General features: G+C 43.7%; 1 protein-coding gene across 1 annotated transcript in view; it reads right to left on the bottom strand.

Moving 5' to 3' along the window:
- m (zona pellucida domain-containing protein miniature) overlaps window positions 1-22,606 on the bottom strand; it is a 64,646-nt gene extending 42,040 nt beyond the window's left edge. The window contains exon 1 of the mRNA XM_011144276.3: window positions 22,020-22,606. The gene's annotated coding sequence lies outside the window, so the exon portion shown is untranslated. The remainder of the gene's footprint in view (window positions 1-22,019) is intronic.
- Between the last annotated feature and the right edge of the window lie 2,349 nt (window positions 22,607-24,955).

Here is a 24,955-nt window from a genome sequence, read left to right on the forward strand (position 1 = left end):
GGGGGGAGGATTCATCTGCGGCTGCGCCAATTATAGAATGCCAGAATTAAGGTACTCTCCACAGATGATAAAACACCATGACGCACAACAATACAACACAATGATATATAATGCGCAAAAGTGGGAGGGAGGGAGGGGGGAAGAGAGAAAAAAACGCGGGAGGGCTCGCTCGGGACTTCATCATTCGGAACGAGCGCGCAATGTCACGGTATCAATTGTAATAATTCCGGCCGGCCGTGGCAGATGAGTCCCTCTGAAGTAGAAGAAGAAGAAGAAGGAAGCGGCGCGGCGCGGCGCAGGCCGGCCGATCGTTAGGTCCGACGGAGGCGTGTGAGTTGCGACTTGAATTAAAATCGCCAGCATGCCGAGCGTTGGCCGGGTGGTACAGCTGGTGTGTATCGCGGACTGTTTAAACGCCGGTAACATTCGCAAATATCCGCGCGTGACGCTCGGCTCGTTGCGGTCGCGCCATTGTTGCGCATATGTAATTACCGCGGCCGAGCGGTGCCCGCAGAGGTTAACGCCTACGCGCTTCGATCTTGATTTATAATAGCGGATATCAAACAATTAGCACTGATTGTTTAATGTGGCCTCTGGCGAAGAACTATGGTTCCGCGATTGTCGTAGCGGAACGACTCTCGGCAGGGTCGCTCGACGCCACGCATCGTGAAAGCCAAATGCGTACAGAGTGTGCGAGAAGTACCGATCTAAATAAAGTCATTTCACGTTAGAATTTCAGTCGCGTAGCCGCGTCGTTTGAACGAGGCCGAGACGTCAAGCGATCGCGCGATGGCGACGATCGGTGAGCTCGGATCGAAATAAGATGGTTTCGTCAACTTCGCGCGAGTGTCGAGGATTTCAAGCCTCTAATGCTTGTCACGTGACTTTGGAAAGTTACACACTTGTATATCGACATTTATCTAATTTTATTTATTCATCGCTGTGAGCGTCATTATGTTCTTGATGTTATAATATCGTCGTTGGGTGAAGCAGTTGTTTGTAACAATTGTTAATTCTATAATTCATACTCTGGAAAGAATATTTTTTGCTTAAAGATAATAAAATATTTACAAATTAAAATATTGGACTGTTAATTTATATCTTATAGTTAACTATTTTTTTTTAGAATAATAGAATATTTGTGAATAATGTTTATTACCCCGCACATGCGATCAATTGTAGATTTAAAGACGACAAAATATTCATAAATAAAGAATCGGACATGAATCAATATGTCACGTTCAATGTCTGACATATTTTTACATCATACTTTTTCCAAGAGCAAACAAAATCGAGAGATATCGAGAATGACAGGGTTAAAATAACAATGTTGACCAGGGGATTAGCAATGCAAACACGTGGACTAGGTATAATCTTGATAAGTATAGCGTATACAGGGTGTCCAGGATTTTTTGGAAACGAAAAATTGTGAAGATTAATCGGATCAAACCGGAGAAGGAAGATCAAGTACCATTTTGCAAAAATCGTAATAGTTATTAAGTTATTAATTATCGAAAATGACATCTAGAAGTTGAGAGCCGTAGTGAATGTTGCAACTTCATAATTATTAGCTCACTATTAATGGTGATGACGATTTAGACAGTTATTCGTCTTAAAAATTAATATTTAGTATCAGATGTTTGTTTGTCAATTTTGTGTAATTATTCCTTAAACTCTCGTAAACTTAAAAAAAAAACGGAACTAAAATGTCACGTTATTAAATGGTATTGCATATTTCAGTCATTTTTCTGAGAAAACATCAGGAACAAACAACCTATTAATGATTGAAAATGACCACATCTAGAAGCTCTTTCAATTGATAACTTGAAAAGTTGCGTACTAGTTTGCAAGATGATAAAGGACTTTCTTGTTCAAAATGACTTAACCTACAATTATACGACAGTTATTTTGTTTAGCAATAGATATAGGTAAATTGAGCTTTGAATTCTGAATCTTGAACCTGTCGTTAAACACAATAGCCGTCATATAATTGCAGATTAGCCATTCTGAATAAAAAAAGTCCATTACCATTTTGCAAATAAATACGCAAATTTTTAACTATCAAGTTATCAGTTATCAAATTTCAGTTTCAAGTTTCAAGTTATCAATTGAATGATGTGGTTATTTTCAATCATTAATAACTTAATAACTATTGCGATCTTTGTAAAAATGATACTTGACTTTCCTCGATCTGATTAATCTCCACAATCTTTTGTTTTTAAAAGATCCTGGACATCCTGTATAAATCAGATGATAAAAATTATTTTCCAATCACACACACGTTTCGATCTGGTCATCTGCAGCGCGCCATTCTCGTTTCTCCAAATGATCGATCAGTCAGTCCGCCAACGGATCAATAATACCGGGAGGTCCTACTGACCCAGTTGCAAGGCTATTATGCCGGTCTGTTTACGGAAAAAAGCCGCAAGAAACGATCGAATCAAAACGAACGAACCGATGAGAATCTGCGTACTCGAGACGAGTCGCGTCGCTTGTAAACACCCGATACGTTGCCACGCGACGCTGATCGAGATCCGAATGGATGAGCGTGCGTCCGCGCGCACTCAGGAAATTCCCCTTTCGTTCTGCGCTATTAGCTGTATGCGGCTTATGTGACATGGTTTATGCGCGCTCAAAGTCCTACTTCAACGCGACGTCCGATTTTATCGCCGGCGATATCCTGAAAAATTTTACTATCGCCGCCATTTTATTACTCGACGGATAATTCGAGACGGAGAGGACGGCGGGGGGGGGGGGGAGAGGCCAGAGCTACAGAAGCTGGCCGCGAGATTGGCTCGTTCTCTCCAAAGTTTCCGCACCTGCGATACCGCTTGTCTGTGACTTTCATAGGCTCTTAAGACCCGCGTAATTTTGTTATTAACGCCAGGACGCGTACGTACAAAACACGCATTCGCTATTCCCGATAGGCCGCCTTAACGACTTCCGTCGCGTGTGACGATATAATCGTGACTCGCGATCGCGGATGCGATTTTAATAATCGCGTCAATCACGACGAGCGCGCCGCGCGCCCGCTTTATTTCCACCTCGCGCACCTCGCGCCGCGGACATGCCCTCTTTACCGTTAACGAGAGAGACGCACAGAGAGACACAAGCGCTCGCTCGCGCGCGCGCACGCGCACGAGGTTCCACGAAATGTTAGCAGCCCGAGCGTTAATAGGAAGAGCAGCCCGAAACGGGTGGTCCGACACGACGGAAGGGTTAATCGGAGCAAAGAGCTGCTCTTCGTGATACACGAGTGCCGCGCGAATGCCTCGCGTGTTTTTGATTCGCCCGGTCTGAGCACGCCGGCGGAAAGCATTAATTAGCCGTACATAACCGACTCGGTAGAGGCGCGCGCATGACACACCGGCTACACGGATTTCATCGCCTCTCTCTCTCTCTCTCCCTGCAGGCCGGCCGTCGTCGTGTTCTCGCGTTCAAGTCCGTTACTAATACGCGAGCGCGGGCGCCTCGCCGGCCGTTCGCTCGCTTAATCGCAATAAGTAACAGGTAATGGCTCGTGTAATCGTAACGAACGTCACTTCTAGAACTTAAGGCACACGCGAGAGATTTGTGCGAGAGGGAAATCCTTCCGCGAAGTCCTCGCGTATATCCTGGAGAAGGAGGCGCGTGTGCAACTCGATATTTCCAACTTTATGAAGGAAACGCGTGCAACTATGTACCAGGTGACCCCTTCCAATCGTCTCTCACCTGCTTTCTTGGTGGAATAAAAGATGCTTTTCATCGTAGGCTCGGGTATTGCGGAAAATAATAAGAAACTTTTATACCGGGCCTTTAAGAAGCTTTCAAAAATGATGCCTTAATAAAAATAAAAGAAATTCAATATCCGCGACTTTAAGGATTATTATTTTGATAATAAAGACGGATATTTTTTCTCGAACTTTGTCTTTTGTGGTAAAAATTGGCTTTTAGACAGATTAAGAAAAGTGAGGTTTTAATGAAAAATTAAAAAATCAACGAATATAACTTCGAAGATCATCTTGACATAAAATCAGACATTCTTTTCTTTCTCAATCTTATGGTCTAAAAAATTAAGATTAAGTTATATACAGAGTGTCCGAGATCTTTTGGAAATGAAAAATTGTGAAGATCAAACTGAGAAGAAAAGTCAAGTACTATTTTGCAAAAATTGCAATAGTTATTAATGATTAAAAATGACCATTAAGGGCCTTTTTAATTGATAATTTGAAAACTTGCGTGCTTATTTGCAAAATGGTGAAGGACTTTTTTGTTCAGAATGACCTAACCTAAAATTACATAACGGTTATTACGTAACGTGCCTAGCGACAGATCCAAGATTCAGGATTCAAAGTTCAATATATTCATACCTATCGTTAGATATAATAGCCGTCATATAATTGTACGTTAGATCATTCTGAACAAAAGAGTCTTTTAAAAGTTCATTTAGCAAATAAGCACGCAAGGTTTTCAAGTTATTAATTAAAAGAGCCTCTGAATGGTCATTTTCAATCATTAATAACTATTGCGATTTTTGCAAAATGGTGATGCAACTTGACTCTTCTTCTCAGTCTCATCTGATTAATCTTCACAATTTTTCATTTCCGAAAGAACTCGGACATCCTGTATATTTTAAATGAAAATTGAAAACGCGGGATGAAAAGATTAAGACATCATATATATTTCAATTGAAAATTGAGAAAAAAAAACACCGAAAAGATGCACTCTTAGAGGACACTTTGATGAGAAAAAGATGGTCTCACGCGTAGGGAATTCACAGGTTCTACAATAAATGCGATCACGCGTGGGAGAGAAAGAGAGATCAATTTTGGCGACTTGAGAAATCGTTGGCTTTATAAATCTCGAAGAGGCGTCCGGTCGGAAAACGTGGCATTGTGTCGCGAGCACCTGCTGATTCGGCCGCTTCCCGTAGAGATGAACGGCCAGAGGCGGCGGACTCTCGCACACAATACATTCTCGGAATGTTTCGACCGGGCCCGGCTGGGTTATACGCGTCTTCGTAACGGTGTTTCCCGCTCGCGCGGTCGGGCCGGTGTGCGATAGATCCCACGCTAATAATTCCCCCTCGGCACCGTTCCCGGGCGCTTTAATGTGACAACGTTGTCTCGTCGGCTCTCTTTTCTCAACGTCAACCTCGACGTCAGCCACTGTGTCGGCCGCCGGCCGCGCGTGCGGCGCAAGCGCGCGTCGATTTGTGTCTTTACCGTTTCTCTTTTGAGGGAGCGCGATCAGCTGGCGACTCGTTCGTCTCTTTCGAGAGTGATATATTTATAGTTAAACGCCAAAATATTCTAAGCTCGTTCGTATGCATTTATAAACTGGTTACGACGAGGATGCGGCATCGATTTGGTGGTGACCAAGTCGCGTGAGTCGGCTATTGCTTAATTAATTGGTCGTTGGCTGGTTAAGACCCGTGTCGGGGTGGTCGTTGCTTGAAATTGGCCTCAAGAGAGATATTTAGGTTTCTACTCACTCAGAGTTGGACGTGAGAATTTTTCATTGAATTACGACGACAGACGTAGTGCGCCGTATGTATCACATGACTCAACCGAAGAAAAGAACTCGGGTCTAAAACTTTCGATTAAAACCCGAATATTTTATGCATGAGGCAAGAGATGAATATTCATACGGGTCTTGATCGTCTCTCTAGTATTAATTATCAATGATCGTTAATTAACTACCAAAGAAGCCGCTTTTTAGCTTCTCCAAGAGATTGCGGAAGTTTCTGAAGGTGCATCTTCTATTTTTGACCGACGTTGAACGCGAAACCGACAGGAATGGGTAATCAATTTTCTTCAGCATTTTACTTATGTTTCTCGAAAAGCTGTTGTTCTGGTCTCGTTCTGGTGGACACGGGGTCGTCACTCGTCGCCGGCTCCAGCGACATTAAAACTTTGCCGATAAACCACCTGTCTTCCACTTCAGCGGCGAATTCAGCCCTCGTTATTATTATTTGCGGCAACTATTAATACGAGCTAATCAGGATCTCCGTCGATTTTCGTTCATTCTTGCCGCTCCCTGATGCACCTCACGGCTGGCTAGTCGCGCGTTCCAGTTAAGGTTGCCAACTGCTCGGTCTTGACCCGGACTGTCAGGTTTTCAGAAGTCTTGTCCAGTGTCCGGTTAATAAGTCAAACCGGACGTCATATGTCCGGTTTTTAAGTTATATCCAACCAATGGAATGAGAGTTCAGATTTTAGCAACGTTTCTCCGTTTCAAGCGCCTACAAACGATCGAAAAGCCACGAAAAGCCGTCTAGTAGATGATCTGCCGATCCACCATTCCATATATATTAAGAATGTAATAGTTTATTATTTTATTCAATCAAATCTTGTTTATAAAATTGTCTGGGAATTAATATTGTAAATAAATTCTTGTCATATTCTGTCATTTAATGTAACGTTATGCTTGTCATTTAATGTAACGTTATGATTATTATTTCTGTCCGGTTTAGTCCGGTTTGTTACCAAAGAAGAAATGTTAATTTTAACTTTTGGATCTGGCAACCCTAGCTCCAGCCTCTCCAGCCGCTCCAGACCCGACCGCGGCATCTTCCTCTCGAGCGCGCGTCTCTCATCCAACAGTACCTTCTTCTTTCCCGGCGCGAACGTGCATACGGCGATTTGTCTTTGCGCGTACGTGCATCGCAATATCAAATCGACCGGCGCGTCGTTTATGGTATTCGAGAGCGACGACGGGACTCAGTTCCTCACGCGTCCGCCGTTCTGGAATTCCAGCCGATCTCCGGCGCGCGGCGCGGCGCGGCGGTCGCGCTCCGACGTGCGCGATTTATCCAGAATTATCTGCGTTCCATCGACGCTCGCCGATATCGTAAAATTCGGCCATTCGGGCTCCTGCTTGCGTCCGCGCGCCGCGCCGCGCCGCGCCGCCTCGCTTCCGGAGCTATTGCCGGAATAAACGGCGAAATTTATAGCGAGAAGGACACGCGACGCGGCTGGGACGCGTATTTTTTCCGTCGCGGGATTTCCAGCGAGATTTTCGGAGCCGGCGCTCCTCCCGCGCGCGCGCGCGCATCGAGAGCTCGAGTGTCACGCTCGCGCGAGACGCGAGACCGTCTATACGCGAGATCGTCATTCTGGGTCGGTCACGATCTCCGTATTTGTGTCTGTTAAGCGCGATACGGAACGATGATCGAAGCGAAATGTGTAAGAGAGTTAATTGCGGATTCGTGTTCGAAAAAACTTGGCGAAACATTCGTTGCTTGCGAATCGGGTCAAGATAGCGTTACCGGGTTCGGTTCTTCCACCTCCTCCTCCTCCTCCTCCTCCCCCTCCTCCTCTTCTTCTTCTTCTTCTTCTTCTTCTTCTTCTTCTGGAGGTTTAACACACTCGACAGCCGCGAAGATAAGCTTTATAAATTCCTCGCGAAGGACCGCGCAATGCGCACCGATACGCACGCTGCTTAGCGCCGGAGGTAACGACCGGTATTCATTATTTATATACGGTAAACGTGCGCGAAACTGCCAAATTAGCCGGCTGATGCGCCGTTTCTCCCGCGTAACACTCTGAAGAAGTAATCCTTTCGTTTCCGTTAAAGTCTCCCCGCTATTTGATTTGCCGAACGACATGGCTCACTTCAGGCTGCAAGCCTGTTCCGAAATCGATTTCGGAAATTTTGGTTTTAGTTACAAGGTTGGTAGACCTTAAGCTAACTTAAATATATTCTGTGATTGATCAGCTGATCACGCTTGAACGTTCACGGCTATATACTATCTTTGTTTACGAACTTGGTTTTAGCTACTAATTTTGTAATATTAGAAAAATGGATAGATTTTTTATTATTTATCATCTTATCGAATCTCTCGATCGGATGAATCAGCTGATCAATTACGCAACGCATCTAAGTTGGTTCAAGGCCTACCAACCTTATGACTAAAACCAAAGTTCCCGAAATCGATTTCGAAAATTTTAATTTTAAGTTATAAGGTTGATAAACCTTAAACTGACTTAAATACATTCCTTGATTGATACATACATTGATAAGCTGATCATGCTTGGACGTTCACGGCTATGTGTTGTCTTTGTCCACGAACTTGGTTTTAACTATTGATCTTGTAATATTAGATAAAAAAATGGATAGATTTTTTATTATTTATTATCTTACCGAGTCTCTCGATTGTAAGGTCGATCGCATGAATCAGTTGATCAATTACGGAACGCATTTAAGTTGGTTTAAAGCCTACCAACCTTATGTTCCCGAAACCAATTTCGGAATTTTTTATTTTAGTTATAAGGTTGGTAGACCTTAAACTGACTTAAATACATTCCGCAATTGACCAGCTGATCCCGCTTGGACGTTCACGGCCATGTACTGTCTCTGTCTACGAACTTGGTTTTAGCTACTAATCTTGTAATATTAGATAGAAAAATAGATTTTTTATTATTTATTATCTTACCGAATCTCTCGATTGTAAAGTCGATCGCATGAATCAGCTGATCAATTATGGAACGTATTCAAGTTGGTTTAAGGCCTGCCAACCTTATAGACCAAAGTTCCCAAAACCGACTTCGGAACCAGACTCGGATAGCCGAGCCATTAGAAAAATGAATTCCCGCGACTCTGGGAATTTTTTCCCGACACGTCCAGAAACGTTTTGTGTACACAGCAATATTCGCGTCTCTCGATTATCGATATAAATGCGTTTTATCTCCCCGGAATGCCCGGGGGGCACTCTGCACCTTCCGCGTTATTCATTCTCGCGCATTAAATCAGGTATTCCTTTTGTCCGATTGTTAAGACTCGATGGCGATTCCTATCTTCATTAATGCGTTTCTCGTTAAAAGTCGCACGGAGAGAGAAAGAGCGGCGACGCTAAAGCAAGAAAGAGAGGGGGGAGGGGCGGAATCACGATATATATATATATATATGTATATGTATATAGCGTCGTGATATCGCGACTCGAAGAACGAATAGAGATCCCATTACTAATTCGTATCTCGCAGAATTCGATTACGCTCGGTACCGTTATACCTCATCTACGGCTCATTCTCCGTGGAATTGTACGCGATCGCCGCGATAGGACACGTAAATCCCGCGCCGATTATGGACGACTGCGAGCGCGGCGCAATTAAAGTTATTACGAAATATAAGCGCGATAATTAACCGCGCGCATCGATCGGCCAATGACACTAGACACGCCGCCGAGATTTACCGTTTCGTTCGACACGCGGTGTAACCTTCGAATTATCCCGGCTGATCGCGCGCGCGCGCGCGCGCAGCCCTTTCTTCCGCCGCCCCGCTCGGCGATTTATCGCTTGGCGAATCGGAGAGGATGCGAAGGAGCGAAACGAGCCGCGCGCCGCTTCTTGGATTCGGGTCGTAATTGCCACGCGTAATTGACTTTACGATCCATTCGCCACGATCGAGATCGGTTATGTTAACATCAACGGTTAGCGCGGCCCAATGATCATCATTGCGACGAAGACGTCCGGCGGCAATTATCGCGCGTGCGCGCGCACGCGCGTGAGAAGTCTGATCGGCAAGAACCTTGGGCTGAGTCTCACCAACTCCGGTTGAAGTAACCGACGGTAAAAGTAGCAAAGTTTCAACTTGAACTTCAAGCGCCGTTAAACATAAGTGGCCTAATTCAAAATCGGTTTCGGAAACTTTGGTTTTAATTGTAAGATTGGTAGGCCTTAAATTAACTCAGATACGTTCCATAAGTGATCAGCTGGCTTGGATATTCACTATTTCTGAACTACGAACTTGGTTTTAGCTATTAATATTATAATATCAGGTAGAAAAATAGATAAATTTTTAATTCTTATTATCTTGATAATTGATCATCCAATCAATCACGGAACGTATCTGAGTTAATTTAAGGCCTATCAACTTGATCTAAAGTATCCACCTCCGTTAGGATTTAAGTTAGCATTCTGTTACTTTTAATCGTCGGTTGGCTTAACCGGAGTTGACGAAATTCAATTTTAGAGCTAGCATCCTAAAGCGCAGGCGGCAATACATAAGTGCGTGCGTACGTCACTCAAGAAGCAATAGTGGCCGAATATGGGGTTAGGTGGCTTGGGGGTTGGCCGCGCTGTATTTGATAACCATCGACATCTCGGCGATGGAAGTACTGAAATAGTTATTTGAAGAAGGAATTTACAGTCTGATTACAGAGGGAAACGGCACATCGAACCGTGAGAGTCCGGGTCATCCAATTTCACGTCCAATTTCTCTCCCCCTCCCCCTCCCTCAAACCATCCGCCCGCGAATATCATCCGTAGACATCCTACGCCGAGTTTTATCATTTTATTAATATTGAAGCGGAGTGGCAAAGGTGGTCGCGAAATATTCCGTTGGCTAAACATTTCGGGAAGCCGCGAGAAGAAAGAGAGAGAGAGAGAGAGAGAGAGAGAGAGAGAGAGCCGAGGAAATGCGGAGACTCGATCGTGTCGCGAGAACGGAGTTTGATCATTGATTTTTCTCCCGGGCCTTATCCGACGTGCTATTGCATCCGAGATACTGTGTACTGCTACCACATGTCGCATCTTCATACAGTCAGCGGAGGAAGGGTTGCAGCATTCTTAGTTCGATGAACTTTGGAACGCATAACCACCCGGGAATAGGAAAATAAATTTAACTGTGAACGTTTGAAAACACTACTGTACCAAAGATGATTTTTTATGGTAATCGTCCAAACAAGCTATAAAAAGATATACGTATAAGTTTTTAAGGAGGTTCGAGGTTTTCGTGGACAAAAATTCGAAAATGTCACGTCATATACAGCAGTAATTTGTTATCATTCTCGCTTAAAGCGTACATTTTTAAATCTAGGATTAGTTTCATTAAGTTCGATTTGGTTTTATTGGATTAGGTTAGATCTGGTTAAGGTTGGAGGAATGAACTTTGCATGGAAATGTGTAAATACACATACACATACACATACATATGTGTGTGTGTGTGTGTGTGTGTGTGTGTGTGTGTATGCGCATAAAATTATAAATTAAGTTGTGCGGAAAAACCGCTGGTAGATATAAAGTAAATATTTTCAAGTTTCTTTTTTACAAAAAGCGTAAGCCATTTTTTAAAAACATATATGTACAGAATGTCCGGGATCTTTTGGAAACGAAACTTGTGAAGATTGATCAGACCAAACTGAGAAGAAAAGTCACGTACCATTTTGCAAAAATCACAATAGTTATTAAGTTATTAATGATTGAAAATGATCACATTTAGAGGCTCTTTTAATTGATAACTTGAAAATTTGCCTACTTATTTGCAAAATGGTATAGAACTTTTTTGTTCAGACTTATAAAATTAATATATCATATTCATATCATCATTATCACATCAGTCATATAATCAGTCATATAATTGTAGATTAAGTCATTCTGAACAAAAAAGTCCTTTACCATTTTGCAAATAAGTAAATTTTCGCAAAAAAGAGCCTCTAGATATGGTCATTTTGAATCATTAATAACTCAATAACTATTGCTATTTTTGCAAAATGGTACTTGACTTTCCTTGATCTGATTATTCTTCGCAATTTCTCGTTTCCAAAAGATCCCGGACATCCTGTATATATATGTATATCGCTTTATAGCTTGTTTGGTGTTGATTACGATAAAAAATAAACGCGGTTCTTCGTACAGTAATATTTCCAAACCTTTACTAATTGAATAAATTTAATAAAATTGAATAGGAACAATAAACGAAGTTTCTTCCAAATAGAATACAGATGGATGGGATATTTTTATATTTTATTTAAAATATATTTTCCATATAGCAAAAAAAAGTATCCGAATCCACCTAATACTTCTACATTTACGAGAAAAGGAAAGTTCAATAAATCTACTAAAAGTTTCATAAATTCGGCGGGAAGTTTCATCTTTTGAGAATTATTGAATTTTTACTTTAGAAATTCTGTTGTTGGAGATTGAACTGTTGCGATTTTATGGAAAAGGGAAGTGTCATGGCTTATCTTCCGCTGACTATGGTTGCTGTTATATATATCTGCAATTGGCGTGCATCTTCGACGAGCGTGGTAGCGCGCGTAATCGTATACTATAATATCAGAGAAGACGCACGATAGCGTGACAAATGAACCTAATAATGCGATAGATAATAGATAATGGCAGACCCACGGCGATATCGGTTTCCACATACCGGAGGACGTACCGCACACGTACTAATCGCGCACGGCGTGCTTTCGATCACGTGAATGTTTCACATAACGTACGAAATATTTTCGTATGCCATCGCGAATAAAACAGTGGCGATGATATGTAAATATAGAAATATTAGGTTGACTTAGAAATCTTCTCCCATAAAGTACACGTTTCATTAGCTGGTATACTTCTATTTGACAAATGCTTTCTTCGTCAACACTTATTCAGTGTATTTATTCTATTTTATTCTACTATGTTCGCATTACAAGCAAAAAAAAATGCTAATGCAACGAGGCGACAGCCTATGATGAGTGTTGCTACTAGGCCCGAGATATTCAAGAGAGAAAAAATACGGATAAATATGTGCAAGGAGTAAATATAGGAAAAAAAGAAAAAAGCAAGGATACAAAATATGTGTACAATGGTAATATTATACTGATATTAAATAAGTATTTTTTATACTTGCGTTAATTATAAGAATATCCATATGCAATCGAATATAAAGAAATAAAGCACATTTAAAAGTCTAGAGAGAGAGAGAGAGAGAGAGAGAGAGAGAGAGAGAGAAAGCTTTTATATTTCCACCGATTATACATTAGTTCAGTATTTATTTAAATAACAAATGTAATGCCGAGTAATACTATTAATATGTAATAATTATAATAATGTTACTATAGTAATGAGACTAAAATATATTATTTATGTAAAATTGTTGCTTACTTTAAACTCAGCTCGTATATCTACAGTTTATTTTTTTCAAGATAGTTGTTAACCAAATAAACTAGTATTTACGAAATTCTTATTTTTATAATAATAATAATCATTGCATCAATAACAACAATAAAATTATTAATAACTGTATTTTGACAATTGTTAATAATTTTGTTATTGTTATTGATGTGATTAGTACTCTTAAAGTCTTTCGATAGTTATTAATAATTTTGTTGTTGTTGATGTAATTATTATTATTATTATTATAAAACGAATAGTCTTGTAAATATTGATTTATTTGTGGATATTTCTAATACATTCTCCATGATAAACAATGCAGCGGCGGAGCGAAAGGAATAAAGGATGGAGGGAAAACGAATTTTAACGGAAAAAGCGGACAAAAATCCGAAGCGGAGTGTTTATGAGAAAGGACTTCCAACCTAATAGTTATGAGAATGTCAGGGGATTGCGGCGGTACATTTCGACTTCGTTGGGAGTGCAATTCGCGCGTTGCGATCCTCGCTGTGGCGTTATAACAAACAGCTCAGGCTGCGGTACCGAATAACGCGCTATAATGCCTCTCGACGCGCGATTTCGTTCCGCGAGCCGCTGCAAAAGCAGCGAGCGATGATCGATACGCATCGCGCGGTACTAGTTGCCCGGTGTCTGTGCAAACATCCGGAAGCGCTGAAATCGTCAAGTACATAAATAGATGGCCGTGATATCTTACAGTCGCGCGGGCTCAGTTGTGCGCGATATACGAGTTTGCGTAATCGTGCATTGCGCATATTGACCGCGATTAATGGCGCTATCCGCGCAGAGAATACATCCCGAAAGTCCATTTCCCAGTCCGCTGTTCCTTCCTGCAATGCGACGGAGATCGAGGCGATGTTTCGGCACACTTTTCAGTATTCCGCCATTAAAACTTCCCGGGCATCCAATTGCTTGGGATTGTGGACTGTGGCACAGATAATATAAACGCAATTGTCGCTGATTACTCTCTGATGCTTATTTCTCGGAAAAAATCGGGGAAACAGAATTAAGTCTCAGGGTTACGCATGTATTGTGATGCAAATTGCAAACGAATCAAATTGAATAAGAGTCGACGTGAGTCACGTGAACAAGGAAAATTAACGAAACTGAAACGTAGTGGTATGTGTGATATAAATGTTCCTTCAGCTACTAAACTGTACAATATGAATAATTCCACCTGAGATTAGGCTACTACGATAAATTATATGTTGAATCAACTTTTCGATCGCCTCGTTGAAATGAGTTTGTCTTACGCAAATATGAGATGAAGGGAATCCCTAAATTTTGTGGACAAAATTAAAGCAGTTTAATCGCCATATTCAATCTTAAAGTCAAGTTCCTTCGATTCGATTCAAATTGTTCTTACGGATCTCTTTCTATAATGTCCTTAAATTGTTAAATTAGATTAAATTAAATTAAAATTAAACTGAAATTAAATTTACTGTTGAATTAAATTTTGTGTTAAATAAATTAAATCTTTAAAATGGGGGAATTTCCGATTTCGATGAAACTCTGGGAAAAATGTTTGCACTCTGATTCTTCGTGATTTCTCTTCCACTGTTTTTCCAATACTAAACAACAGATAAACCAAACATATGCCAGCTTGACTCGAGACACGACTGCTTCGCAAGATTCAAAGCGTTTCGATACATCGCAACCATGGTCTTACACAAACATGAAATTAAAGGAATACCCAAATTTTGCGGAAAAGATTAAAGCAGTTTAATCACAATATTCAATCTTAAAGTCAAGTTCCTTGGGCTCGGTTCAAGTTGTTCCCACGGATCTCTTTCTATAATGTCCCCCCCAAATTGTTAAATTAAATTAAATTAGATTAAAATTAAACTGAAATTAAATTTACTGTTGAATTAAATTTTGTGTTAAATAAATTAAATCTTTAATGGGAGAACTTCCGATTTCGATGAAACTCTGGGAAAAGTGTTTTCATTCTGATTCTTCGTGATTTCTCTTCCACTGTTTTTCCAATACTGAACAACAGATGAACCAAACGCACGGTCGCATCCCAACTTGACCCAATGCTCGACTGCTTCCCAGGATTCAAGACGTTTCGATACATCGCAACCTCGCTGTCTGACGCAAACATGAGATTAAGGGAATACCCAAATTTTGCGGAAAAAGTTAAAGCAGTTTAGTCGCCATATTCAATCTTAAAGTCAAGTTCTCTCGGCTCGGTTCAAGTTGTTCCCATGGATCTCTTTCTATAATGTCCCCCCCAAATTGCTAAATTAAATTATATTAAAATTAAACTGAAATTAAATTTACTATTGAATTCACTTTGTTAAATTAAATTAAACCTTTAATGGAGAAATTCCCGATTTCGATGAAGCTCTGGGAAAAGCTGTGGGAAAAGTGTTTGCATTTTGATATTTCGTGATTTCTCTTCCACTGTTTTTCCAATAACTAAACAACAGATGAACCAAAAGCATGGTCGCATGCCAACTTGACCCAATGCGCGATTGCTTCCCAGGATTCAAGACGTTTCGACATACATCGCAATCACGGTAGACTGCCGTCTCGCGGCACTTTATCGGCAGAATGTGCGCAAATCGTTAATAAAATTATCCAGTCCTTCCTCTTACCACAAAGCTCATCGAAACTTTCGCACTCGGCCAATGATGCGGGATACAACGAATTTCCGGATAAAGCGAAGACCTACTGCGCGTGACCTTCGACACCGCGTCGACTATTTGTCTTGGTAATAAATCGCTCGTCCCCATAAGCCATCGATCGTTCCTTTGGTGGCGGTGAAAACGATAAACGATCGTTATCCCACGGCCGTGTGTACCGCTGCCTCGACAAATAGGCGAAGTCGCGGCGCGCCGATGTTAATTCGTCAAGGAATTACACCGGCAAACGAATGCAAAGTTATGTCGGGCGCGATTCCAAGGCGCACGCGGCGCGCGCGCGCGCGGAGGTTGAATGCCCCCGTCGACAGACGGATTAGTGCGGCCCGTACTAACGTAATCGTATGCCTGGTGAATATTTCATGAAGCGCGGAAAAAAGAGATGACACCTGTTCGAAAACCGTTAGCGTACTCCTTTTGCCCGCCAACAACGAGGCGGAGAGGCCAAACGGCGTCGGCGACTTATTTCGATGCAAATTTCGGAAAAGAATGCCTGCGCCGCATTCTTCAATTCGGCGGGGCCGGAATGCATGCGAACGAGGGAGCGAGCGAGCGAGCGAGCGAGCGAGCGAGTGAGCCGCTGAAACCGCCGATGAAAATGTGGCGCTCTATGTGGCGATGCGTCCGGAGAGAGCCCGCCGATTACTTCGCGAGTGGGCAGCGGTGAATCCCGTGTCGAGTCTTCCTCGGGACACTTCGCGGCTGATTTCAATTGTCACGTTGAATACTTCACGCGTAGATGCTCGAAAGTCACGCTCGAAAGAAGTAAACGGTCTATACGGAGTGTATTTAAGAAGAAGAAAGGTTTGAGAGCCTTAAGGGCAGATAGTAGTCATAAAATGGAGGAAGAAAGCCCTAACTGGAGGAAAAGAGCCCTAATGGACCGAAAAATTAATTTTGTCCGAGTCATGAGCAATTATTTATTTATTTCAATGGAAACAGGGGATCTACTCGCTTCTGGTTCCTTCAAAGACTTTCTACGTGTCCGCCTGCTGTTTTTACACACGCCTCACATTTTCGTACTATAAAATTGCGAACTCTTTCGGAAATTCTCGGCTTTGTTCCAACTGTTTGACGGGCATTTTGTATTCTCTGGTATAATTCACCAAACATTTAAATAGGTCCTTCGGAAAGATGGATTAGACGGGATGGATCAGTCTCATGGCTTCCTCTCTCTCCCGATTTAAATCCCCTGAATTTTTTTTTATAAGGATTTCTTAAAAGCATGGTGCATTCTTCACGATAGTCAAATGATCAAATAGTTAGAATATAGCCGGGAATTTTTTAAAAAATTCACAGTTGTGTTATACGAAGGGTAGAAATAGAAGGAGGACATGCAGAAAATCTTCTGTAAACTTTACAAGCACCAGAAGCGAGTAGGTTACTTGCTTTACTTAAAATAAATAGTTGTTCATAACTTTGACAATATTAATTTTTCGAATCATATTTACTAGGACTCTTTTCTTTCACTTAGTGAGTACTATCTGCCCTGAATCCCTCTTTTTAAACATCCTGTATAGTATAGAAAAAATTGGCTAAAGAGTCTCTCAGGATTACGTAAATTTTGTTGCATAAATCGCAAACAGATCGAATGAGAATTGAGTCAGATCAGCTGTCTGACGTGGGAATTTAAATTGCAAAATTGATCGACGGTGAAAGATTAACTATACTAAAACGTTGTACAATTTCTGTATCTTTTTAACCAAAATGTCGATCTAACTGTATAATATGTGTAATTCTTGTTTTGATCTGAAAGTTAAGTAAATAATATATAGATGCAACTAATAACGTATTGAATCTACTCTGTGATGGTCTTGTTGAACTTTATTTTGAAATTGTGTTATACAAACAAAATTAGAACCATGTCAAAATAGTTTTGAGAACTAAAGATGAAAATTTTATCGAGAGAACTGAAACAGTTAATTTTCCATATACAACTGTGAAGTCGAGGTCATTTCATTCGATTTATAATAACTTTAGAGAGAAGATGACGCAACAATTTTAATATTTTTTAAATCTAAAGCGCCATACTAGTGATTTCTCGATGTGTCTACATGTTGGGATTTCTAAAGTTTCAAAACATCATATGTGAGTAATGTAGTATGAGTATATTCGAAGGGTCATTTAATTATTTAATAATTTAATCAGTTAATGATATGATCAGTTAGTAATACTAATTGTATAGAATTTTCTTGCACTTCCCAAAACTCGTTTGGGATTCGAAAGATTCGAAATTTTAAAGACGAATTATTTGAAACTTCAAACAGCCAATTATGCTAAAGCTTTGAATATCCAAATTGTATATTCGCGATATTATTTATTAGTATTCCATGAATATTTGAAGGCACGAATCATTCACGAATAATGAAATCTCAAAGTGTAAATATCCGAAAATTCGAATATTCAAACGATACTAATTGCACAGAATTTTCTTGCATTCCCCAAAATTGGTTCTAATAAAGATTTCTATGCTTCGAATATTGGAATAACACTCGAAGATTCGAAATTTTAAAAACGAATTATCCGAAGCTTCAAACTTCAACTTGAAACGGTTAATTATACCGAAGCTTCGAATATCCAAATTATATATTTCGCGGTATTATTCACAAATATTCCATGAATACTTCGAGGTATTATTCACAAGTGAAGTTTCGAGGCATAAGTGTCCGAAAATTCGAATATTCGAACGATACTAATCGCACAGAATTCTCTTGCGCTCCCCAAAATTGGTTCCAATAAAGATTTCTATATTTTGCATATTGGAATAACATTTGACGATATTAAAGACGAATTATCCGAGGTTTCAAACTTCAACTTCAAACGGCCAATTATACCGAAGCTTCGAATATCCAAATTATGTATTTCGCGGCATTATTTACAAACATTCCACGAATACTTCGAGGCATTATTCACAAGTAATAAAATCTCGAAGCGTAGGTACCCGAATATTTGAACAATACTAATTGCACAGAATTTTCTCGCGCTCCCCAAGGTGAGTTCTACGAAGAACCTCGAAGCTTCGAATAGTCGCTCGAGGAGAGTCAAATTGCTCATAACTTCAAACTCTCCAAGTGTCGAAACATACATCGAGGTCTCAAATATTAAATAGGAAGACTAAATAGGTACTACCTCCAGTTGAAGCAACCGCCGGTCTGCGTGTATGTGGACCATATTACGCCTTCTGTTAGGTAACGGGGCAACGCCACTTGAAAACGGAGCGGTGTTACTTTTAAGCGCGACTAGTGAGTAACCGGCAAAAACGTCTGACACGATTTCGGCCGAGGTGCGAGGAGGCGAGAGAGGTCCGCGTGCGAAATCAGAAACACATCTCGGTGATTCACGACACTCGGCTACCACGGCCGATCCGCAGGTACACGTGGATTCGCGCTCGCGCTTATTCCGACGCGATCCACGTCCACACTCGCGCGGCTACCTTGTACCTCGGCGATGACCGCGATCGCGGAGCGCGTATAATATATAGCGTAATAGCGCATTATCCGCGTTTATACTTCGAGACCCTCGAGAACGTTGACTTTACGACAGCGCGTGGGACTCGGGCTGTCCTCGTCGTTCGAACAGGACAAGTTATAAAGGAGAGAGACGATCCGCGTTGGCGGATCGTTTCATCATTCGCGATACCTTCGCGACGCCCGATCGCGCGACAATTCCATTCCCCATGCGCGCTAGACCTGCACCCAGCTAACCCTGACTGATCGGGGAGGTCCGATTATCGAGAGTTCTCCAGTGGCGCATCACGCGTCACGGGCGCTACGACTCGACTCTTCGGCGTACGTAACCGATCTGAACCTAATTTCCTCCGCGACGAGAAAGTAAGGGTTGCCCGACATTCGAGCGCTAACGATGGCGACAGACACGAGGGCAACGACGGCGGTAGCTGGAGGAACGCCGATGCGTTCGCCGGACCGCTAACCGGAATGCGCGCGCTAACTCCTCGCCGTCTCGGGGCTCCGCGAAGAGCGGTCGCCGATCAGTTCGACTGCGAGGAGGCACGAGAGAGACAGAGGGAGGGGGAGGACAGAGAGAGAGAGAGAGAGAGAGAGAGAGAGAGAGAGAGAGAGAGAGACAAAGAAGGAAGAAAAGAAAGGGGCGTAGAGAGGAGAGTGAAGCCGGCGATCCGCGGGAACGAAGCCTTTATCCGTACGTGAGGGAGAAAGAGGTGGCGAGGGGAAAAGCGGCCGACGAAAGAGCGAGGTAGAGACGGAGGAGAGCCGAGAGAGGAGACACAGCGAACGAGAGAAGAAAGAGAAGAAAGAGAGAGAGAGAGAGAGAGAGAGGGGGGAGAGAGAGAGACGGGGAGAGAAAGAGAGAGAGAGAGGGGGGAGAGGGAGAGAGAGGGAGAGAGAGATAGGTGGCCCGTAAGCACGTGGGGATCTCAGGCACATTGCGCCTGGACCAGCGGCACGAAAATTTGGTGAGGCCTGCTTGCCTGTCGACCGACCACATTCCCTCCCCTCCCAATTTCCTCATATAAGAACCTTATCCGCCTGGTTGTTTCGGCACGGTCGTTCTATTCGCACGCGTTTACATCGGTAAGCAGATCACGCATGATCGCGGGTAATTCGTTTTGCCGTGTGTGCGTGTACCTGCGAGCATGTGCCCGTGAGAGCGAGAGAGAGAGAGAGAGAGAGAGAGAGAGAGAGAGAGAGAGAGAGAGAGAGAGAGAGAGAGAGAGACAGACAGAGAGAGAGAGAGAAGGGGGAGGGAGAGAGCCGCGGTCGCTCTTTTAAATCATGCTAGGCGAAGCGTACCGAACGATGTTACAGGGTCATTTGCATTTACGTGGACTAACGCTGATCCCGATTAACCTCCGGAAGGCTGAAAGGACGCCACGATGTCTTTGGTGCGCGTTATTCTTCCTCTCCTACTCGCGAGTGAGCAAGAGAGAGAGAGAGAGAGAGAGAGAGAGAGAGAGGGAGGGAGAGGGGGCGCGAAGAATTCCTCGAGTCCTTCCGAGGGACATTAGTTACTTAAATTCCAATGCGTGTATATTGTAACGGAACTGTTCCGTTACGACGTAAGTGCATCATTAGTCGGGCGATCAATTTGAGATTCATCCTTATTAGCCCCTCTTTAGCCGGCCTCTATTAGCATTCGGTTGCCAAGACTGCTCGCCGCCAGCGTGGGAAGCACGTGTGCCGCGGAGAACCATTGCTGAATCGCTAGACGCGTATGGTCAAGAGACCTAATTGACTTTTAATGCGCACGCGCGTGAGCGACGCATTGTTCTGTAAAAATGAACAAATCGATAAAATTATGCTCACACGTGATCCATTTCATAGATCCTTCGCACCTGTTGCACATGGAGAATTCCTTATCCTTCCCTCTACGCGCTCTTCGACTCTCTTCCTGAGTGCGTTTAATTTAACCCTTACCTGAGCGAGTTATCTTTACGAGGACAAAGCTGAGTAGCCTAGATATTTCTTCTGTTTTCCAAAGAAAACAGAAGCTCTGCTTTTCAAGAGAAATGTTTCTCTAAAGTATCTTAAGTATATCAATTTTTATGTCTTGTTTGTGTTTCTCCTTACGCCTTTCTCTCTTGTTTCTCTCATTTCCTTCTATTTTTCTCTTTCTTATCTTCCTATTCTTCTTCTTATCTCTCAATTTCTGCATTTTTCCTGTCTCGTGCTTTCCATCAAGGCAATGTTAAAACGAACAAAGCCGCGGGTTTCAGATTTGTAAAAAACAGAGAAATATCCGTCTTCCAAGAGAAGAGAATCTCTGCTTTTCACGAAAATATTTAAAGTATATTATTGTTTGTATTATGTTTTTTCCTCATTTCTCCTGTCTTTCTCTCCTCAACAAAAGTATTTATCTGATGTATCGCAGCGCGGCCCAAAGAGAAATGCAAATGCGCTCGCGCGAATATTCATACAAATATTTACATATAAATACAAATATTTTGCGCGTACCTCTAGAACAGGGGTTCCCAACCGGGGTTGTGAAAAAACGTTCTTGAGGGTGCGAGGAAAAGTGATTGTAATTAATAATGATTAAGATGGATTCTGGAATAATCCGACATTTTTACCATCAAATTAAAAAAATGTTATTAAAATATAAATGTTTATTATAAATTGAAAATAAATATATTTATTACGTATCTGTGTATATTCATTACGTATCACTATGCGAAGCTTGATGCCATGAGTAATAATTTTATAATATTAAAATGATAGTTAATTTCCACAAAACAATACTATGTAACAATAAATTATTATAAATTAACATCTTACCTTAAAATAACCCTAACAACTAATCTTTACCATAAAACACACGAATAATTCTTTTTGCAGGGGGCACGAAGGTCCATTAATAAATTTTCAGGGGTGAGTAATAATAAAGAAAGGTTGGGAAACCCTGCTCTAGAAAGAAGAAGAAGAAAAAAGGAAAGGAAAAGCCAAATACAATGTATCGCATTCACACGCGAGAAGTCAATCAAGTAGCCGCGCAGTGGAAGCAGACCGCGCGACGTAAGGCTCACCTCGCGACTGCGGAGTGTCTGCGTAATCGCCACGTGTTAGCTGGAGCTCAGCGGCTCCTCGCGCAGCATCCCGGCACAATCTCTCCTTACCGCCTGATTACTCCTCGCCTTTTCCCTTCGGACGGACCTTATTAGCGAGGGGCTCGTCTCCTTGCCGGCTTGCGTTCCTGTCTCCGCTTTTCGTGCACAATGTCGCGTCGGTATCGACCGTTAGAGACGACTCGTTACAGCGCTGCGCGCGCGCGCGCGTGCCTGCGTTTACCGCCGTTTACCGTGGCGGAGTATGCACCAACGGGCGAGGAGATATCTCGCGAGCCACTTCGCGACGGATAAGTTGCCTGGCGCACTTAACACAATTCACCGGCGTCGTGACCTCCTTGCTTGGCGTTTACCTTGGCGCGGTCGCGCTCGCGGTCATCGCGCGTCTGCGGCTTACCGGGACGCAGCGGCCGTCTCGTCTCGTCGTCTCGCGGGTAACACGCCGACGTGCGTCGATACTCCGTCGCCGGTGCACGCTAACGACTCGGCACGTGTGTGAAATACGGGAGAGAAGATGAAGGAGGAGGAGGAGGAAGAGGAGGAGGAGGAGGAGGAGGAGGAGGAGGAGGAGGAGGAGGAGGAGGAGGAAGCGGGGGACGGAAATGCGACGGCGGGATGGATGGATGATCTGTAGGTCCGCCGAGCGGCTGCTTCTCGCACTGCCGGCGCTTCTTATTCCCTCTCACGCTTCTCTTTCCCGAACTATTTCCGCCGTATGCGCGAGAGAAGGAGAGAAGGGGAGGGAGGAGGGGGAGAGAGAAAACGCGTTCCCGCGCGACGGCACGGTGTGCGAATGTCTGAATGAAATTTGAACGGTTTCGCGGTAGAGAGATGGCTGTTGCAGCGTAAGACACATTCACCGCGAGAGAGAGAGAGAGAGAGAGAGAGAGAGAGAGAGAGAGAGAGAGAGAGAGAGAGAGAGAGAGAGGGAGAGAGAGAGAGAGAGAGAGAGAGAGAGAGAGAGAGAGAGAGAGAGAGAGAGAGAGAGAGAGAGAGGGAGAGAGGGAGAGAGAGAGAGAGAGAGAGAGAGAGAGAGAGAGAGAGTAAGAGAGACAGAGGGAGTTAAACGTGCGTTTCCACTTCCGGTATATCCTGTCTTCGTCTGCACCGTGAGAGAGAGATAGAGAGAGAGAGAGAGGGAGAGAGATAGAGAGAGAGAGAGAATGCGTTACCGCACTTCGGGGCTCGCGTTTCCGCTCGCGACGAAGATGTTGTGCCGACTGATAACCCACCGTCTACTTACCTCAGTCGAGCGCCCCTAACGCGCCGAACTCCCTGGCACGACAGGTGCTCCGCAGGAGGAGTGGGAATAAGAGGATGGTCTCGCGGAGGGGACAAGGATAGTATGTACCCATAGCGGCAGAGGTAGCGGCAGAAGCAGCGACGGCGGCGGCAGTGGCGGCGGCGGCGGCGACGGCGGCGGCGGCGGTGGCAGAGCGTCCGTAAGAGAGCGAAAAAGAAACGGGAAGAGATATCGCCGTGCGTGCGAGAGTAAGAAAGAAAGAAAGAGCTGGAGATCGGGACGACGACGACGACGACGACGACGACGACGGCGGCGGCAGCGGCGGTGGCGGCGGCGAGTCGGACAGCCGGGCAGGGAAGACCGAGGAGAAGAGGGCAACGACATCGCTCCGCGCGCGCGTCTCTCTCTCTCTCTCTCTCTCTCTCTCTCGGCGGGCACTCCGCTCTCGACACATTTACCGAAAACTACGCCACCGTCCCCGCCGCCACTGTCGTTTCGTCGGCATTCTTCGAATCCCTTCGAAATCGATCGATCGCGCTCCCGTCGCGGGCGAATTCTCGTCGATCAAGGGCGTGCCTTCGCCGGGACGCGCGCGCGACGTCGTTAGGTCATGCGAGAGCTGCGCGCCGATGCGACGGCGACTCTTCGTTTTCTGTTATTTTACAATTGCTCTCCTTTCGCCCCCCTCCCTCTCCCCCTTCCTCTGTTCCCTCTATCTCCGTGAGTCTCGCGCTGAGCTCCCTCGGGATCGAGAGAGCTCACCCTCTTCCACCGACGTTTCGTCTCGACCTCGAGATTTGTCCTTCTTCACAAACGGACGCGGAGTTTTCCGAGCTGGTGTCCGAGCTTGGCGTTTCACGTCGCTTTTCGATGCACGGAGAGGAGAGATCGATCGAATTAACGTGGCGGTGAGCGAACCGGGCGCATCTTCTGCTCGAAGCAGACGGAATGTCTGATGCTTAGGGCCGAATTTGATTCAGAACCGGGAACTCGATTCCCTTCAACTCGAATGCGTTCTCGTCCGTTAATTCGCGTTAATTCGCAATCAGTTTTTCCTCTTTGTGCGTCAGTCGCGGCTTCTCGAGATTCATACGCGCAGCGTATCGCAACAGGAGAACAAAAAGAGGAATGGATTCCTCTTTTTACTTCTCAGGTTTAGCCTATTGCAGCACTTTTTTATCCTTCCGTCCTTTGCGTGGCTTATGAAGGTAAAACGTGAAATTCTGTGTTATCCTTTTTTGCTTTTTTTACACGCAATAAAGCCGACAGAATAAAATGGAATGGATAATTGTATCCTCCATTTCCGAAAGCATTTTACCTCCCCCTCCTCCATCCTACCTACAGCCTCCTCATCTTCGTCGCTGTCGCGCCATCGCATATTCGGCGCGTTCGTCTTCCGCTCTGGTGTCCCCGCCTGCGCTTTTTCTCGATTTCAATCGCCTTCGAGCTTGCTTCTCTTCGTGAGTTTCGAGATAGTTTCGACGGAACTATAATCTAATAAGGGAATCGCTAAGAGTCGGCATAAGTGAACTTAGCGTCGGCTAACGCCGCTGCTCACGGTAAAATGCTCTCGCGACCAATGAAAAAAGGGAACATTTTCCGTTTTCACGACCGCGCTAAAAACCCGGAGTAGTCCCTCGCCAGTTCACGCGTT

This window comes from Harpegnathos saltator, unplaced genomic scaffold, assembly GCF_003227715.2.
Source record: "Harpegnathos saltator strain DR-91 unplaced genomic scaffold, Hsal_v8.6 scaffold228, whole genome shotgun sequence".
Taxonomy (NCBI): domain Eukaryota; kingdom Metazoa; phylum Arthropoda; class Insecta; order Hymenoptera; family Formicidae; genus Harpegnathos; species Harpegnathos saltator.